The 21,021-nt window shown below is 42.5% G+C and overlaps 1 protein-coding gene across 1 annotated transcript in view; it reads right to left on the reverse strand.

Annotated features, from left to right (window-relative positions):
• IL34 (interleukin 34) overlaps positions 1 to 14,898 on the reverse strand; it is a 33,676-nt gene extending 18,778 nt beyond the window's left edge. The window contains exon 1 of the mRNA XM_015587684.2: positions 14,182 to 14,898. The gene's annotated coding sequence lies outside the window, so the exon portion shown is untranslated. The remainder of the gene's footprint in view (positions 1 to 14,181) is intronic.
• Positions 14,899 to 21,021: the final 6,123 nt, after the last annotated feature.

Genomic DNA, 21,021 nt, shown 5'->3' on the forward strand with positions numbered 1-21,021 from the left:
GCATCTTTTCATGTGCTTATAAGCCACTTGCATATCTTCTTTGGAGAAATAGCTATTCAAATCCTTTGTCCATTTTTTAAGTTGGTTTATCTTGTTATTTTTGAGCTATAAGAGTTCTTCATGGATGCTGGGTTCTAGACTCTTATCAGATATATGATTTGTAAACATTTTCTTCCATTTCGTGGGTTGTCTTTTTGCTTTGATAGCGTCCCTTGATGTACAAAAGTTTTTAAGTTTCATGAAGTCCAGTTTATTTATTTTTTCTTCTTTTTTGGTTACTGGTGCTTTTGGTATCATATCTAAGAAACCATTGTTCAACCCAAGGTTGCAAAGATTTACGCTTTTTTATTCTAAGAGTTTCATAGTTTTAGCTCTTATATTTAGGTCTTGGATCCATGTGGAGTTAATTTTCATACATGGTGTGAAGTAAGAGCCCAACTTCATTCTTTTGCATGAAAGATGGATGTCCAGCTGTCCCAGCACCATTTTTTGAAAAGACTATTCTTTCCCCCATTGAATGGTCTTGGCGCCCTCACTAAAAATCAGTTGACTATAGAGGCATGGACAGATATGGATTTATTTCTGGCCATTCAATTCTATTCCACTGATCTATATGTCTACCTTTATGTCAGCACCATATTGTCCTGATTTCTGTAGCTTTGTGGTAAGTTTTAAATTCTTAAGACTTTTTAATATATAATAATTTACTTTCCTTTTTTTTTGGTGTGTTGAAGAGGCTGGGTTGTTTGCCCTAGAGACTCCCACATTCTGGGTTTGGCTAATGACATCATTGGAATGTCATTTAACATATTTATCTCTGTATTTCTAATATTCAGATTGAAATGCTTCACTGGCCTCAGTTATAATTTTCCTAAGAGGGACTGCGTTACATCAGGAGGCACAGAATGTCTACCTGTCTTAATTTAGTAAGCTAACGTCACGTTCTTTCTCTCTGATCATCCATTATAAAGTTCTCCACCAAACTTTATCTTTCATCAGACACAGATGATTATAGCCTTGATCCAGTATTTCATTAAGTGGTGACTTTCTAACTCAATCTTTCCTCCTACATTTATTACTGTGATTCTTCTATAAAGTACACCTTTCCTTCATCCTCTGTTTTCTTATCTTAAAATCTGATCTGTGTAGAAAAAGCAGGATAAAAGTTTAGTTTTATCCCTTTACTTACTAGCTTTCAGAGGGTGTTCCTTAGCACCCTCTAAAAGTAATTAATGATGATTTTTGGTATCGCTTTGAATTCATTAATTTTTAAAATTTTTATATTTCGATCCATTGTAATCCAGTTACTTTTAAGTCAGGTTTATTAAGGTATAATTGAGGTACATTAAGGTTCACCCTCCTTAAGTGTCCAGTTTGATGAGTTACCATAAATATATACATTAACACCTTATTCAGGATACAGAACATTTCTATCAGCCCCAAAACTTCCCTTGTGTCCCCTCACAGTAATCCTCTTCCACGCCCCACACTTCTGGCGATCACTTATCTAATTTCTTTTCCTAGAGATTTTTTTTCCCCAGAATATTATATAAACAGAATCATATATTGCCATTTCTGTCCTGCCTTCTTTCACTTAGCAAATGCATAGGGATCCATCTATGCTGCTAAACGTATCAGCGGTCTGTTCCTTTCATTGCTGAGTCGTATCCCATTGCATCGGGGTTTTGGAAGTATGAATAAAGTTGCCACGTACATTTGCATACAGATCTTTCTGCGAACATATGTTTTTATTTCTCTTAGTCAATACCTAGGAGTAAGTCCGTGGCTCATACGATAGCTGGTGATTTAACAATAAGAAATTGCCAAGCTGTTTTCCAAAGTGGCTGTTTGTTATTCTTTTTGATATTCGAATTACTGCATCATCTGGCTAGTGGGAGCTCCTGCCAGTAGGTTCCTGCCCTATTACATGACTCCGGTAGTCTTCAGGAGCTTCCCTGCTTTCAGGCCTGATCGAAGGTTCCAGACTCATCTTGCCTCAGACTCAAAATCAGCTACTTCTCCAGGGAACCCTTTGAGTGGGAAACGGTCCCTATAAACCACAGCCTGAATACGAAGGGTTCTCATTACTACCCAGTTGTCAGTGTTTATAGGCCTTTTCAGGTGGACAGATCTAGGAAATTCATATTTGTTAGAAATAGAAAAATAAATCATTAGTTTGTAAGATAAATCATGAGAATGAGAAGGTTTTTAACTTCTTTAGATTGTTATTTGCATCTCTTTTGTCTTATGCTGAAAATCATGTTTCCTAATGACATGAGATAATTATTTTCTTTATCCTTCTACATATGTAGTTTCAAAATAGTAAGACCGATATGATAACTAAACAATAAGACGAGTCTGTACAGTTTAAAACTTTTCGTGGTTCTTTCTCTCTTAGGTCACACCCGCACTGGGAATGTACATCAAAAGATGATGTATTTCCATTGGTTTCTTATTCTTAGGGATTTTTCATTTTTATGTGTTTTAATTACATCAAGCACTTACATCATTCCAAAGTAAAAACTATAAAAGGTATGTTGAGAAAGGTCTAGTTTCCAGTTCCTATCTTTCATTTCCCCGTCTCATTTCCCCAACCTGATAAACATTTTTATTACTTTTTTAGTTATCCTTGCAATGTTATATTTTAAAACAGAAACAAATTTTTTATATTTCCTCTCTTTTTGCCTATAAAAAGTAACATAGTACACATATTATTTTGTACTTTGCCTTTTAAAAAATTTCTTAAAAATAAAACATGGATACATAACAGAACACAAATACATGGTTTAATGAGTTATTTTAAGACAATCACACCTTAAAAATACCACCCAATCAAGAAAAAGAACCTGGCCAGCCACTCCAGAAGACCCTCCACGAGCCCCATGCCAATCACAGCTCCCGCAAAAAAGCAAGCACCATCCTGACGGTTACAGCAATCACCCTGTTGGGTATCTTTCATTTTATCAATGAAGTGTGCATCCTTAGACACTGCAGTTTAGTTTTTAGCTTTGTCTATTTAAAAAATTTCATATATCTTTTAAGAATCTTTTCATCGATGGCATTTTCCCCTCCATCCCATTCTTTCCCTTACAATTCATCTGTTGAAGAACCCAGGGTATTTGCCCCGTAGAGTGTTCCCAGTCTAGGCTTTGCTGGTTGCACACTCATGGTACTTCGACATGTCCCTCTGTCCTCTCTATTTCTGCACATTGGCAGTTAGATCAGACTCAAGGTCAAATCCTATGTCCCAACTATAGGTGGAGCTGGGTTCTTTCAACAGGAAGCATGTAATGTCTGTTCTGCTATCTTTTCTGACTCTGGCAGCCACTGATGGTGAATGCCCAGATCCATGAACTCATCAAGTGTGCTGGTCCTACTCACCTTACTTTCTGATCATCTTTTCCCATGAGGCAAGCAGAAGCCATAGCAGACTAGAGTTTTGCCAAGATGTGAATATTGTGCTTTCCTCCCATATCTGACCTCTCTATGAAATGATAAATGCTCCAGGCCTGTGTGATTTGTTTCCAATTGCCTGCTTCTCAGAAAAGGGTTGGCTGGGTTCCAGACATGCACCGCCTTATAGCTTCTTCTCCTTGTAGTCGCCGTGAGAATTAACCCTCCCATTCTCCAAGAAAAGCCAAACTCAAAGCCACCTGAACAATTTTATCAAGTAAGACCAACGCCTGGGTCCACAGACCAAATGATTTCAGCAAGCAGTATGCTTCTGCCAGGGTGCCACACCTCCGTAATCAGTGTCACCACATCTGAGAGGCTTGGCACCCACACCAGATGCCTAGGGCATTTCCCAAGCTGGAGTATTGTCTCAGGTAAAACAGAACATGAAAACCTGCCCAGTGCTACAGATGACAGAACCACGAAACAGAAAGTTGGCTTACTCTACATTTCCTAATTTAGAGCCAGGCGTCTAGCACACTATTTGGGCCATATCTACATATATTGAGATATGTTTCTCTCTATTTACTCACCTTTTTACTTAAATTTATTTGTAGAGAAAACTTTACTACACTTTCATTAAGAGAAAAACAGTTCTCACTTGCCAAAATGAGAAGGTAACATCAAGGAAATCTAAATAACGTAATTAAATTCCAGTGAGATAGCTTTGCCTGCTGAAGGCTCTGAGCTAGGGACCTGTTGTCTTTTTGGAAAAGGAAGATTAGCATTAAAGAGGCATTAAAGTACATCAGCACCAGACTGTCTCTCTCCTGGAGCAGTTCTCAGCTGGGAGGTAGATTTCGCTCCCCAGGTGACATTTGGCAATGTCTAGACATATTTTTGTCTATCACAACTGGGGATGGAGGTGCTACTGGCATTTAGTGGGTAGAGGCCAGGGATTCTACCATGCACAGGACAGCTCCCCATAGCAAAGAATTTTCTGGCTCCAAATGTCAATAGTGCTGAGACACCATGTTTTAGAGAAGTAAGAAGGGTTGAAAAAGAATCGAAAAGTAATTTCCTCACTCTGGTATTTAATGTTATTTAATGCAGGATCCAGGTACCATGTAATACCATCCAACATCAGGCAGGGGTACATGACTTACACTTCGAGAAAACTGTCTAAACAACATGATATCATGGAACCAAGGGTGACATGAGCCACTGGTACTAAAAGAACATTATTGGAAGGCTGACCTCAGAGAAGTCCAGTACTAGCCATGCTTACAGTTAACATTTATTAAGCACCTACTGTGTGCAGGCACTGTGCTGGGAACTAGTAAGTTGTGATTCCAATGACAGGCACACAGGCCAGTCGGGGAGATAAAGAGGTAAAAAAAATGAATAGAAACAGTATTATAGGAGACCGAGTGCCACTAAAAGGAAGATGAGAAACCACTGGCCAGGGGACCAGGGGGTGGTGACTTGGGGGGTCAGAAGGCAGAAAAGGTTTCCCAGGAAAGGCGATGATTCTAGTTCTTAATCCTTCCGAGCAGCTCCCTCTAGTTGGAAGCAGGGCTAAGGCAAAAGCAATGCCTGGCTTCCGGCAGAGTGCATGGATCTACACCCCTTTAACACTGATTTGTAGCATGGACAAAGATCCATAAATATATCCAAAAATAATTTTTCAAAAAAGAAAGGAAAAGCTGTATGCCTAAAATATCCATTGCATCGCTATTTACACTTGAAAGAAAACTGGAAACAACATAAATGGGAAACCGCAGGAAAGCAATTAGTATAACCCAAGAATTCACTGCTATTTATCCAGTGCTGACCACGTGCCAACGGGTTTAAAATCAGTGTCACAAAATGATTATACCTTTTCTCCTTGTAGCAACTGTGAGAATTAACCCTCCCGTTCTCTGAGAAAATCTCGACTCAGAGAAGACAGGTGAAAGGAGTCTTTTCAACCAATGCTAAGGAAACTATTGAAAATTCTTATTAAAAAAAAAAATTAAGTGTAACCCTTACCTCACACCATAAATAACTTGAAATGGATTACGACTTAATTGTAAAACTTAAAACTATAAAAATTCTAGAAGAAAACCTTGGAGAAAATCTTTGTGGCTTTGAGTTAGGCAAAACGTTCTGAGCTATGATACCAAAAGCACAAACCATTAAAAAAATAATAAGTCTGGAAAAGTAGCAACAAGAACAAGCTAGAATAGCATTGTTGTCATAAGAGTTTTTCTTTTTATGGTTATCATCTACTTATGACCAGTGATATGGAAATCCTATTTATGGTAGCAATATAAAGTTTTCTTTTTAAATAAATACGGTTAGGTTTCTAAAATGTGAATGACCCTAAGGAAAAAACTGTGAAATTCTGACACCAAAAGATTATGTCAGGATCCACCGAGTTTCTGCATGTGGAAAGCCTGGAACATGAATGGGCATATGGTGCCCAGTAGCTTAGCACAGAAAGTTCTCATTTAATATATGGTTAATAGGTTCTTAGAAACTGCAACTTTAAGCGAAATGATGTATAATTAAACCAATTTTATTGTAGACTAATAGATACAAACAAGAGTTAAGTTCTTATGGCATATTTCTGGTCACAGAAAATCACTACACTTCTAAATAAAGACCCAACACACTTATAATATTAAACATTGAAATAAATATGAGCTATATATACATTTAAGAAAGATGAATAAAAATAAGTAAGATAATTGTTTTCCAACCTGCGTATTCCGGCTCAGGGTCTTGGGTGGCCGGAGCCTCTCCCAGCAGCTCAGGGCACAAGGCAGGACCTTACCCTGGACATGAGGGGCACACTCACACACACACCCACACTCACTTTTAATTTTGAATGATTTCCTTTATTGCTGTTGCTTTTTGCACAGTCAATAGAGATTTGTGAGGAAAAGACTTACTTGATTGTGAAAGAAAGAAAGAAAGAAAGAAACCCAATGTGCAATTAGTCACATGGGACACTTGAATGCTCTAAACAGCTTCTGCTTCAAGAAAGTGGCTGATGTCCTTGTGAGGAGTCTGACCTCCAACCTCTGACCTCCAACCTCTGACCTCCAATAAGCAAGGAGACTCAAGAGTGGAAGAACAGAGTGTCCATCTTAGTGCCACTCTTGGGAAAAAGGGACAGTGGACAAAAGGACTCCAGCAGACCTTTGTTCCTGAAAGCTGCCTTGGAGGACAGGAGGACAAGAAAACAAAACAAAGCAAAAAGGAAGGAGATAGAAGTCAGTAGCTGGAGGGTCTTTAGCGCGGAAACCTCTGCAGACAGTTAACCTCTCTATGCATCAAAGAAAACAACTGTCACCAAGAAAATAACCAAGTTCACAAGGACACAGAGCAGCCGGAATTCTCGCACACCGTCCTCGGGAGCATAAATCGGCACAATCATTCTGGAAAACCGTCTGGCAATTCTCATAAAGTTAAACACACATCTGACCTGGGACGCGGCAATTCCTAGTAGTTAATCTAGAAAAATCAAAATATACATCCACATACGGGTGAAGGGGGTCAAAAGGCACAAACTTCCAGTTATAAGATAAGTACATCCTGGGGATGCTATGTACAGCTTGGTGACTATAGTTAATAATATTGTATTTCATATCTGAAGGTTGCTGAGAGAGTAGATCTTAAAAGTCCTTATCACAAGAAAAAAAGATGTATGGTGATGGATGTTAACTGAACTTACTGTGGTGATCATTTTGCAATCTATACAAATATCGAATCATTATGTACTATACTTGAAACTAACATATTATATATGTCAATTATACCTCAATTAAAAAAATGTAAATACATATTTACATCCAAAAAAAAGAATGAACAAGAATGTGTATTGCTGCTATATTCATATTATGAATAACATGCAGTTCCAAAAACTGAAAACAATCCAAGTCTCCATCAATAGAAAAGTGGATATACAGACTATGGTATAATTGCACAATGAAATATTACCTAGCAAAAAAAGACAAACAACAACAACGAAAAAACCACTAATCCATGCAATGACATGGATGAATCTCAAAAACATTATTAAAAGCAAGATGCCAGATACAAACAGCATGAGCTATATAATTCCACTTATTTGAATGCAAGAACAGGTAAAAAATTAATCTATGGTGACAGAAATCAGAACAGTGGTTGTCTGAGGTGGGTGGCAGTGACAAGAACTGAGTGTAGAGGGGCATGAGGGAACTTTCCAGGATGATGGAAATGTCCTCGCTTTTGATTTGGGCGGCTTTCACGTGGGTACACACGATTGTCAAAAACTGTCGGTATTGGGATGAATAGTGTCCCCCCAAAGTTCACGTCCACCCAGAATCTCAGAATGTGACCTTATTTGCAAATAGAGTCTTTGCAGATGTAATTAGTTAAATTAGAGTGAGGTCATAGCAGATGACTGGTGTCCTTATGAGAAAATAGAGACACGCAGGGAGAACACCACGTGGTGATGGGATGACATGTCCACGAGCAAGGAAAAAAAAGAATGCCGGGAAATGCATGCGGCCACCAGAAGCCAGGAAGAGGCAATGAAAGATCCTCCCCCAGAGACGTCCACGAGGTCATGGCCCTGCTGACACCTTCATTTTGGATTTTCAGGCTCCAGACTTGGGAGAGAATACGTCTGTTCTTTTGAGCCCCCAAATTTGTGGTATTTTGTTACAGTAACCCTAGAAAACGAATATACCATCCAATGGAACATTTAAGGTCTGTGCATGTTAAGTAAATTATACTCTGATTTTAAATGTTGAAAATAGTTCATTCGAAACAGCAAGCTAATGACGGAGCCTCCACCCTGGCTCCTGCTTCACCAGATTAGAATGTCTGAAGGAGAGCCAACCCAATGCGGTTCAGAACTCACACTTAGTGGGATGACCCATGCACTGCCCAGGGGACCCTACCCAGTGGCTCTCCTTCATGTTCATCCACCATGCAAAGTTGTTCTCTCTGCAAAAACGCCCCCTACATTGTCTGAAACACAAATACTATAGGACTATGGGCATAACTACCCAAGAGAGCCACCTTGCCAATGCCCCATTCAAAAGCAAACCGGCTCATTTCTGAGGGAGCTCCGAGCCTCAGAATTACAGACCACAGAAAAGTCTGGTTAGGGGCCAGACTTGCTCACAAATTTACTATCTGACATGTCAGCCATGAGGAATCTTCAGCTCCATTCCTTTGCTTTCCATAGCCTAGACACTTGCAAAAAATCAGTTTTCTAATTTCATTATTTTGCTTCATTTTAGAAGCTCCTGACCCCAGGAACTTGCTAGCACTTGTCTAAGCATACCTTGCAGCTATCTGCATGAGGTTTAGGGTCAATGAAGGTCAGAAAGGTCACTGAATGCAGAGACCAACTGGCCCTATCCCCACTAGGGTCCCCCACACTTATGGGGTGCTTCAATATGCCAAGGAACTTGCCATTAACTGACTGAATCCTCACAGTGAGGTGAGAGGTAGGAACTATGACTATCTTCACTTTCTGGTGAGGAAAATGAGGGCCAGAGAGGTGACGAAACTTACCTGAGGTCACACAAGCCGTAAACCACAGAGTAGAGGTCTGAGCCCAGACAAACCAGAGCAGATGCTATTGTCCTAACCACTGGGCAGAACTGCCAAGTGCATGCCTCTTCTATGGATTGGTCACTGCGTTCCCCTGTGACCAAGAACCCAAAGGGTTTTCTTTGTTACAGATCCAGACCCTTTTCTTTTTCCCCCTTATTGAGAAACATTAGGGCGGTGCATTTCAAGTTTAGTTTTAATAATAGCCCAGAGTCTCTAAAAATCTATTGGGACATCCTCCAAGGCACTGTATAAACAAAACCAAGGATCACAGGATAAAGATTGTTTGGTTTTGTTTTGGGTTTGGGGGTATGTTTTGTTCTGAATTGAAAAGTTAACAAAAACAAGAGAGCTCAACTGAAAAAGGCTGAAACCAGAATCATACCGTTTTTTCTAACTCAGTGGCAAACCCAGGTTTCTACTGTCTATTACACCAGGAAGGACTTTGGAGCTAAGTTTCCCAGAAGACAATCAAACCAACAGTTCCTCACGTCAGGAAAGGAAACCTCAGCTCTTATGTACAGACTCTGTACATGCCCGTAGACCCTCTCCAGAGGAGTCCACCGCAGCTATTGGTTCAGAGAAGCTTCTCCAGTAGGATGGGTGGCACAGCACATTAAAAGGACAAAGGGAACTCATTCCAGGAATGCAAGGATGATGTGCTATAACATATAATAGACAAAATCCAACATCCTTTCCTTAAAAAAAAAAAAAGAAATCCATTAAAGAAGAAACCAATGGATAATTCTTTAACATGATAAGATATGTTGCTTAACCGGAAAACATCAGAAGCATTCCCGCTAAAGTCGGGAATGATACACACGTGCCTGGTATCATTGTACAGGAGGTACTAGCCAATGCAATTAGAGAAGCGAAATAACTTAGAGATATAGGAATTGGATAGGGGGAATGCATGGTGACTATGGTTAACAATACTGTATTGTATATTTGAAAGTCACTGAGAGTAAATCTTAAAAGTTCTCATCATAAGAAAAAATATTTATAACTGCATGGTGATGGATATTAACTAAATTTATAGTGATGATCATTTCACAATATAAACATATATAAAATCGTTATATAAGTATATATATGTAGTATACCTATCTATGTCAATTATATCTCAATAAAAATTTAAAAATGGATGAGAGGAGGTAGAATTATTTCCATTTATAGATAATATGATTATAAACCTTGAACATCCAAGAGAATCAACTAAGAAACAACTACAAACAATAGCCAGTTATAAGACTCCACAAAAAAAAGATAAAATATCTGAGTAAACTTATGAAAAAATATGCAAGCTATATACTAAAAAATTGTAAATAATACTGAAGGACACGGAAGACCTAAACAAATGGAAAGACATAGTATGTTCCTAGATAGAAAGATTCAACATTATAAATATGTCCATTCTCTGAAGTTAATGTGTAAATTTAGAGCAATCCCAATAAATTTCACAGAAGAGGATATTTAAATGATATATATGTATACATATACATATATCTAAATGCTGAACTTAGTTATTAGAGAAGTAAGAACTAAAAGCACAATTAATTACCACTACATACACACCAGAATTAATAAAATTAAAAAGATCAACAAAACCAAGTGTTGCAAGAATGGACAATAACTGGAATTTTCAGACTCTACTGGAAGGAGGGCAAATTGTTACTCATCTACTTGGAAAAGAGTTTGGCAGTTTTTTCTGAAGTTGAACATATGCATATCCCATGGCCCAGAAATTCCTCTTGTTAAGTAAATATCCAACAGAAATGTGTATATACGAACACAAAAACTACGTGCGATAGCCGAAAACTGAGAACTTCAATGGACATCAAAAGGAGAATGGGTAAATTTCACAAATATAATGTTGAGCAAAAGAAGCCAGATCCAAAAACATCCATATATATAAAAGTAAAAATAAAAACAGCAAAAGCAATCTAGGACATAAGAAACCAGGGTGATGATTATCTGGCAGAAGGGGCTAAGGGAGTAACTGTTTGGGTGTCTGAGGGTTTGGCTCCTGTTCCAGATATGGTTAATAGTTTACTCTGTGTTCACTTTGTGATAACTCATTAACTTGTATACAATTTATTGGCTTTCCTGTATGTGTGTTATACTTCAACTTTTATTCAAGCGATTCCGATAAAAACACCAACACGTGTGTGTGTGCTTAGATTTTTAGATTTTAAAGTTCAAACAGAAAAATGAAGAAACAAGAATAGACTGGAATAGGTTTAAAAATAAGAAAGCAGCACTTCCGCATATTAAAACATACTTTTAAATATTGTAAAGCTTAGTAAGCAAAACAGTGGGAACGTGAATGAACATGAATAGCCAGAGGAACCGATAAAAAAGAATAACAAGTTCTGAAATAAGCCTACATACATATGAGAAAAAAGCTTGTGATAAGCAGCTTCTCAATTCATCAGGGAAAAGATAACCATCGGGGAGGGGGGACAGTTAGATCTGTACCTCATTGGATCAGGATAAATTTCAAATGGATCAAAATTTGAACATAAAATAACAGAAGAAGAAAAAGGACAGGTCCTATTATCTTGAAGTGGGAAAGACCTTTGTCTCTATGATTCAATATTCAGAAGCCATAAAAGAAATGATGGATAAATTTGACTGCATAAAAATAAAACCTGTGTATATAAAACAAACAAACCACCAACAAAATAAAAGAAAAACACTAAACTGGATGCGATTTATATCAAAGGCAAAAGGCTAATCTCCCTAATAAATAAACGGCTCCCAGAAATAAAAATGAAAAAAGCAACAAACCAATTTTTAAAATAAGCAAAGAATATATTTAAGACAGTCATAGAAAAAGAAAGAGAAACAGTCTCTTTAAACATATTATAAGTTTAAAAGCTTTCACAACAAATTTAAATTAAGACTCGGTTGAGTCACTGTTTCTCACCTATCAGATCGGTAAAAATCGAGTTATGTGACAATTTTAATGCATTGGCAATGATGTGGGAAAATAGTAACTTCTCATCCAGAACTGGTGGAGGTGTAAATTGGTAACGAACCCCAGAAAGGGCAAGTTGGCGATCTCTCTCAAAATTACACATGCGGTACTTAGCAATCCCATTTCTGGGAATTTATCATACATATATAATATACACTTGCAAAATGCCACAGGTACAGTGTCTGTGACAGCGGATCAGAAACAACATGAATGTTCGCCACGCAATAAAATAGCATGATATATTCATGATAATAGCATGAAACAAGCCAGGCACAAAAGAGCGTGTATTTGGTTTTGTAAAATGTGTTCAGCAGAGGTGGCAAAGCATTATATATATATATGCTCGTACGTGCATAGCAACCCCGTATTAGAATAATTCACACTGAAGTGCGAAAGATTGGCAATTTAGAATCTCCCAGAAATGGTGCAGCCTTAAAAGAAGATGCTTGTTAACCCGAACATATCTGTAATTTGACAGACTTTTTGTCAGGGTGATAAAGTGAACTGGAAAAATGCATATAATGCAAGTCCAGAGATTTGGGGGGGTCACGAGGGGATCCATACATCAGGAGATTCCTCAGCTTTCCCAAGGATTGGCTTTAATTAGATTATACCCAATAAACTAAAAACCGTTGCCTGGGAGAGGAGGGGGCTGGTGAGTAATGAACTAGGAGTAAAAGAAAGACTTTCACTCTCGTTCTTTCTTACATGAGGTTCAAACCATATGAATGTATTATCTATCGAAACATTAATCAGCAAAAGAGAAGAGCTGAAGTAACAGCTCCTCAGCCTGGATCAAGACCCAAAAGATCTACCCCAGCTCTTGTTCCACGAGTCTCTGCCACTTATTAAAAGGCAAAGTTAAATATTTACAGGGAGTTTTATCACCCCATAACAGGTCACCGACTGCCAAAAACATCTAACGTCAGAATTGCTATGCGAGACACTGTGAGATAGAAAGACCTTGGGCAATTCGCTTAAGCGCCCTGAAACATCAGTTACCTCTTTGGCAGAGCAAAGGGCAAAACATCACAGAATTGCTGTGAGGTGCCGGTCTGTGAGTTTCAGGAAGCCACAAAGCAGAGCCGAACAAGCTCTTCATGCAACAGCTGCTGCACAGCTGAGCCTGGGCTAGAATCGATATCAGACCCGAGCTTCAGGGCTTCTCAAAGGTCAGTGTTGCTGACCAATCACCTGGAGAAGCTGTTTAATCACAGGCTTCCAAGCCCTGCCTTTGGCCACGAGAGTGAGTAGGTCTGGAGCCCATGAACTTACATTTCTAACAAGCTGCTTCTCCCAGGTAATGCTGATAAGCTGGTTTAAGGACCACATTTGAGGAGTCTGGTCCAGGGCAGGCTCCTCACACTGTGATGTGGGTACAAATGGCCTGGGAATCTTGCTAAAATACAGATTCTGACTCAGGAGGTCTGAGGTGGGGCCTGGGACCCTGCATTTACAAAGAGCTCTTACGTGTGGTCTGTAGATAAGGAAATTGTGCCTGGGAAAAAGTAAATGACTTGCCCAAGGCCACTTGGATGGCAAGGCCTCTTCCAGGGTGGCTGCTATTCCTCAGAAGTACCTCCACCCACTGTCCCCAAACTTATGCCACAAAACTTCCTGAGCCAATAAGTGATGCCAACCCTTTAGAAAATGGCATGGACATTTACTAAATCATACAGAGTCCTCTAGTCTTCCAAGAAATAAGCAACTTATCAGGAAGTTTAGCTCAAACCACCAGGATGTTCTTTTTAAAAAAATGCACTTTTGGCAAAATTATTTCTTTAGTTTAGAGTCATCTTCCCCTCCAATGAGTCACACCTTTGACAGGCCCTGCTGTGGAAACCTGCAGAAGACACAGCGTTTCTCAACACGTGTAGTCTGATTACGGGGAGTGGAGGGTGAGGAGAAGCAGAAATGAGGGCGGGGAAGCCAGTCCTTGGAAAAGCTGAGGAATCTCCTGGTGTCTGGCTCCCTCATGACCTCAAAAGCAGAATCACACTGTATGCATTTTCCCAACTCATTTTATCATCCTGACAAAAAGTTCATCGAATTAAAAAATTTATTTGGATTAACAAGCATCTTCTTTTCAAAATGCATTATCTCTGAGCTGCCAATCTTCCACACTTGAGCGTGAATTATTCCAGTACAGAGGGAAGGGAGTAGAGTTCCAGATACAAGGTCTCTGGAGTAGTAATGGCAGAGAGGGACCTTACCTGAGATGAGGCTTGATCTGGGAGCACAGTTGCTGGTAACCACAGCTGCGACCTTGGTGTCTGCACCACACTTACCAGCAAGCAGGCCCCACCCCCATGCCTGTAGGCTGTGATTTGTGGGCCTGGCTCTGCCACTAATTTGCTGGGTGACTGAGTAAATCACATAGTTTTAGAAACTTTCAGAGCTAGAAGGAACGACCCTCTGATCCCAGAACCCCAATTTCTAAGCCAAAGAACACATGGCCCCTAATGGCCTGTCTGAGAGTGGCTTCCCCAGAAGCAGAGCCTGAGACAGGGGTTTAGTTTTGCATGAGTTATTCAGGGCATGCTCTTGGGAGAAATCTGTGAGGGAGGGATGGGAGCAGGACAGGGAAGGGCAAGTCTCAGAGGCTCTGAAGCATTTTTAAATAACACCGCAGTCTTCCCACCCCGGGGCAAAGAGGCTGGGCTTTCTTTCCATTGACTTAGTCACCAGCCCCCCGGGTGAGGGGTGAAGTAGGGTAACCTCCCAAGTATTTCTGGCAAAGGTCTGCTGTTTGTGGCAGTACCTCCCACCCCCACAGCGGCCAGGAAATGGGTACACAGTGGGTAAAAGGGATTTGGTGGGCACTAACTCTTCCTTCCAGTTCTGAGAGCCCCTCAAATATATTTCTAAACAAGAGGCACCCAAAAGACCGACGGCGAGGGAAGAATAAAATTCCATTCTTTGTTTCCAGAAGAATCTTGGAATCTGCATTTAAAATAAATCCTAACTTCTCCCCGTGACTTACTGGCAGGCTGACTCCTCCCCCAGCTCCTCCCACCGTCCTGGCACTGACGGCACAGCCACAGGTCACACTGACTCCTCCTTAAGGACTTTGCCTGTTCCCTCTGCCAAGAAAGTTCCACCCCAGATTTTTGCCCAGCCGGCTCCTTCTTGGCAACTCAGACATCACCTGCATGGAGAGGCCTTCTCTGACCATCCCAGGTCACTGCATGTTATACTCTGTGGCACTTCTGCATAGCACTGGCCACTCTGACATTATCTTGACTGCGTTCACTTGTGCGTTGTCTCCCCACAAGAATGGCCTCCAGTGGACAGAGCCGTGTTCTGGCCTCATCACTGTATCCCCAAGCCAGGTGCTGGCTCGGCACACAGGAGACCACAACATCTGTAAACAACATCTGAATGAATGAGTTGGACATTTGGGCCAGATAGTTAAGGGCCAACAGAGAAGGGGAACTCGGTCAGCTAAACACTCTGCACCTTAGAAGCTGGAGGAAAAGCAGGCCCAAGGCAAGATAGGGAAGGAGAGAATCCACCATGTTTCCTTGGCTACTTTGATTCCTCCCTCTCCTCTCCCAGCTCCCTCTCTCAGCTCCTCCCCTCAACATGGAGCCAAGAGTTAGTTAGCATCCGTCCCGGGATGTCCGTCACCCTCTGGAAGAGTGCAAACCTCTCCGAACAACCAGGCGCATCTGGGCTCCAACTCTAGCTCTAGTTCTGAGCCTCCCCTCCCCACTGGGACCTGAGTGAGGCACAGTGACCATGCCTGTCTCAGAGGGAGCTCCACTCAAACGCGCACCACTGCAAATTTCACCTAGGCAGGGTAAATTCCAGCCCCTGCGCTGCATTTCTGCCCCTGGCCACCTCTGTGGCTCCTCAAGCTCCAGGTCAGCTTCCACGGCCACCGGCTCTGGGCACCTGTGAGATGCCCGCACGTTACCCAGCATTTCCCACCTGCCACGCACTTGCTAGCTCACCTGCTCAGTGAAACCGATTTATCATCAGTATCCCACAACTCGCTGTCTCATTATCTCCACTTTACAAGTGAGGAGACAAGGCTGAGAGATTGAGCCACTGACCAAAGTTCACACGGCTAATGAGTGGGGCATCTGCGTTGAAACCCCCGCCCGTTGGATGCTTCCATCTCTTTAAGTGGTTTGTCACCAGGGGCTCGTTGAATACAGCAGTCCTGGGAGGAAGGAGCATTCGTTACCTTCATTTCTAGGCAGGGAACCCCTCATGGGGCATGCAGACAGGCCAAAGTCGGTGCTTCGTTTCGCCGATGTGGAGTCTGAGGCTCCAGGAGACACAAGGGCCACGCGCTGAGCCCACAGAGGGGCCGGGCGTCTCCCCTGCAAGACAGCGGGAGAGCAGAGGCCACCTCACCGCACACGCTGTTGGCCAGAGGCTCACCTGGGGTGGCTCACCTGGGGTGGCTCACCTAGGATGGCTCACTTGGGGCAGCTCACCTGGGGCAGCTCACCTGGAGCTTCACCTGGGCAGGCCCAGGCTGCTGTGTCTGGAGGCCCTCGCTCTTCCCGCCCTTGCCCTTTGCCCTCTCCCTCCCTCTATCTGAATGGCAGAGCCCAAGGCCCAGTCTCTTTGTGGGGCAGGACCCAGGATGCTCCAGAGGAAGTTGGACCCCCACGTCCTAATCTAATCACCTAATCTAATCACGTGCCGTACTAGGAATGAAGGGTTGGCTTTATTTAAAAATAAATTACTGTAAATTCCCCCCACATTAGCAAATGGAAAAAGAAAAACCTATGATCACCTGAATAGATGTAAAGGATTCTGTGCCCTTTGCATCCACTCGCAATAAAAACTGTCAGCCAATCATGAATAGAAAATCTTCTCTCTCAGAAGCTAAGCAGGGTGGGGCCTGGTTACTTGGATGGGAGACCACCTAGGAAGACCACATGCTGTAGGCGTAAAAAATAAAAAAAATAAGATACTGTAAACTAATAAGGTCCTTGAAATCTGTGAGGTCAACCAAGGGTTGCCTCGCCTAAAAAAAAGAAAAAGAAAGAAAGAAAGAGAGAGAGAGAGAGAGAGAAAGAGAGAGAGAGAGAAAGAAAGAAAGAAAGAAAATCTTCTCAACTTGGAAAACAGCATCTGTGAGCAGCTTACAACTAAATGGTAAACAACTGAATGCTTCCCCTCCAGAACTGGGAACCAGATGAACTAATAAACGAGATCAGCAAGGTGGCAGGACACAAGATCAGTGCAGAAAAACCCACTATATTTCTACTTACTATCACCAAAAGCAGGAAACAACTTAAATATCCATCAGCAGGTGAATGGATGAAATTACGGCAGATTCATATAATGGAACACTTTGTGAGGGAAAGAATGAATTACTGATACACATAACGACACGGGCGAAGCTCAAAATAATTATGTAGAGTGAAAAAAAACCCAGATTCCCAAAAGAAAGAGTACATATTGTGTAATTCCATTTATTTAAAACTCTAGAAAATCCAAACTAATCTATGGGAACAGAAAGCAGACCAGTGGCTGTGTGAGGAGTCGGGGGGAGGGAGGGATTTCAAAGGGCTCGGGAAACTCTCGGCAGTGATCAAGAGAGTCATCTTCTGGGTTCTAGTATATATATTCAAAAATTGAGCAAATTGTGTCCTTTCGAACAGTTTATTGCATGTCCATGTTACCTCAATAAGCTGTTCTTTAAAAATCGCATATACAGTGAGGTACTTAGAACAGGCAGATTCTAGGGACAGAAAGGAGAACAGAAATTGCCAGGGGCTGGTGTGAGGGGCAAGGGGCTTGTTTAATGGGTAGAGTTTGTGTTTAAGATACTGAATAAGTTCTGGAAATAGATGGTGGTGATGATCACACAACATTGTAAATTGTGCTTAGTGGCACTGAAGTGGACACTTACAATGTTTAAAGTGGTCATTTTCATGTGATGTATATTTTACCACAATAAAAAGTAAAAATAACTCAAAAGTAGTGCATATGAGTGGACATTTGCATTGGAGGGGAAAGAGGAGGATTTTCTGCCTTTCTCAGACTCCTAAGGGGTGTCAGTCCTCAAAGGTCAGGAACAGCCCTTCTCCCATAAGACAGACAGCCATATGACAGACAGCCATCTTCCTATAGGACAAGACCCTAGTGATCCTTTGCTCCAAGGACCCAGGATTGCCCGGGTCAGGCCCCCGCCCAGCAGCCCGCCCCTCCTAATGGCCGAAGGGTCTTTATCCCTTTGCACCTGCTGTTCCCTGAGCAGAATGCCCTTCCCCATTCACCTGCCCACCGAATTCTCCCTCCCGTTACCTCCCCTTCCCCTAACTCCATTCCCCAAACCCCCGAGACTCTCCCACAAGCCGCCCCGGACACACAGAAGGCTGCCAGTCCCACTGGCTCCAGCCGCCTCCTCTCCAAGGGAGCCGTCCCTTTGTGCCCCCAGGCCCTCGGGGCCCCTTCTCCTCTGCCCTGACTCCAGTGTCCTGCACATCTACCCGCTGTCTCCACTCAGGCTGGGAGCTCCTTAAAGTCCCGGACTTCCCCAAACGCCCTCTGTCCCCGGCTTTCACAGCTGATCAACGCTGGCTTTGGGCTGGACCAGTCCACCACCCCCTCTTTTTCTTTTCTTTTTTTTTTTACCAATTCAAGAATGTCCCTCGTGAAGAACACTGGGGGAAATGGAATTCTCGGCAAACAGAGCAGCTTTATTTCTAATGTTTTGGCTCACAGAGGATGGACTGGGGGCGCGAGCTGGCCGGTGCTGGAAAACCTGGCTTGGCTTCTCCTTACTGTCTTGGGACCTAGAGAGCAAATCGGCTTCTTTCTCTGGGCCTCACTTGACCCATCTGAAAAATGGAGCTTGAGAAACTCCTCTCCAAACTGGGTGCCAAGGGAGGAGTGGTGAGGGGGTTGTTTACAGTTGTCCACTCCGTGGGGAGCATCCTGGTCACACAAGGCCCATTTTCCTGCACAGGTCTGGTCTCACACTTGTTGAATTTGGGTTCAAGCTCTTCCAAGGGTGCTGGTGGGGACGCAAGCCCTACAAGCTCTTTGTCCTAGTTCACCGTCAGATTTGTTCCGCTGCACCTTCCAAAAGCAATAGGAACAGGTCCTTCATAACTGTAAGTAAACAATCACTCATTAATAGTTTCACATGGCTCTCCCCTGCTGGGCTGCAGGCCCCACCGAATTCCTGGCTCAGTGCCTATCAGGAGAATTCAATCTCTGTGTTAACTAATTAGCAAAGGAGGCCACAGTAGAGCACTGGGGGAACTTTTCTGCTAACTGGCATCAGTGCCACAGCTAAGGAGGAATAAGACGCAGCTCCCTCTCCCTGACCCACTTGGAAATGGAAGGTCTGGGGGCCCGGGACAGGGGTGGGGGATAGGGTTAGTCGCAGGCTTCTTCCTCAGGCCACACCCCTCTCCCGTGCTCACACGCACCCAGTCTGACCCAGGCCTGGCCCTGGTTCCACCACGACCCCAACTCCTGCCACGCCACCTGTCCAAGAACACGACACTTCTTAAACAGGTCAAGAAGTCTCAACATCAGAGTTAAACTCTGTCCCACGTGCATTTGGAGAGCCCGGCACACAAAGATGAAAAGCGGCAACCCCAGCCTGCAGCCGCTGACACTGCGGGGGAGGCCTGGTCACAGGGCGAGCTGGCGAGGTGCCTCCGAGAGTGGCACAGAAAGGACAGGAGACGGGGAAGGGGCAGAGGGCTTCCCGGAGCAGGAACCTAAAGAGGCCTCTTCCGCCCTTCTAACAAATGAGAAACAGCTCGATGTCCCTCACAAGGGGACCCAGCCTGGGCAAGGAGGATTGTTCCAGAACCTCCAGAAATAGTTGTTACCAGAGTTGGTGGTCCACAGGCTGGCAGTCAGGCCCACGGCCCCTCAGCCGGAAGGCGTGGGGGGCGAGCAAGCTCAGGTTCCAGCCGCCCCCGGCCTCCTTCCTCATCACCCGGCCCCCCAGCCTTTCCCAGGGTGGGCCTCGAACTCAAAGGCTGAAGGAACTCCAGCTGAAATCACAATAGTATTGAGCGCATTCCCTGTGCTATACATTACAGGCCTGTGGCTTATTTATTTTATAACTAAAAGTGTGTACCTCTTCACTCCATTCACCTTTTTTCCAGTTCCACCTGCTGCCCTTCCTTCTGGCAACCATCGATTCGTTCTCTGTATCTATGAGTCTGTTTCCGTTTTTGTTGGTTTTGTTTTGTTTTGTTTTTTAGATTCTACATATAAGTGAAAGTATACAGTATTTGTCTTTCTCTGACTTATTTCACTTAGCATAATACCCTCCAGGTCCACCCATGTTGTCACAAATGGCAAGATTTCGTTCTTTTTTATGGCTGAGTAATATTCCATTGTATATACGTATCACATCTTTATTTGTCTATTGTGGGACGCCTCGGTGGCTTCCATATCTTGGCTATTGTAAATGATGCTTCAAAGAACATAGGGGTGCGTCGATCTTTTCAAATTAGTGTGTCTGGGCTCTTCAGATAAATGCTCAGAAGTCGAATTGTTGGGTCATATGGTAACTCTGTTCTTAATTTTTTGAGGAACCTCCATGCTGTTTTCCATAGTGGCTACACCCTGAGATTTACAATCTCACCAACAATTCACAATGGTTCCTTTTTCTCCATATTCTCATCAACACTGGTTGTTTGCTTTTTTTGTTTTTTATTCTGACAGGTATAAGCTAATATCTCATTGTAGTCTTGATTTGCATGTCCCTGACAATCAGTGATGTCGAGCATCTTTTCAGGTGTCTGTTGGCCACCTGTATGTCCTCATTGGAGAAATGCCTATTCAAATCCTCTGACCATTTTTTAATCGGGTTGTTTATTTTTTTGATTTGAGTTGTATGAGCTCTTTATATATTTCGGATATGAATCCCTTGTTGGATGTTTTGTTTGCAAATATCTTCTCCCATTCAGTAGGTTGCTTTTCATTTTGTTGATGGCTTCCTTCACTGTGAAAATGTCTGTTGTTTTAAGTCACCCACAGCAGTCCTAGAAAACGAACAGAACGCTGTTCTGCGCTTTGCTGTTCTCAATCTATCTAGAAGACGGTAACACTCT

This window comes from Pteropus alecto, unplaced genomic scaffold (genome assembly GCF_000325575.1).
Source record: "Pteropus alecto unplaced genomic scaffold, ASM32557v1 scaffold42, whole genome shotgun sequence".
In the NCBI taxonomy this organism is placed as follows: domain Eukaryota; kingdom Metazoa; phylum Chordata; class Mammalia; order Chiroptera; family Pteropodidae; genus Pteropus; species Pteropus alecto.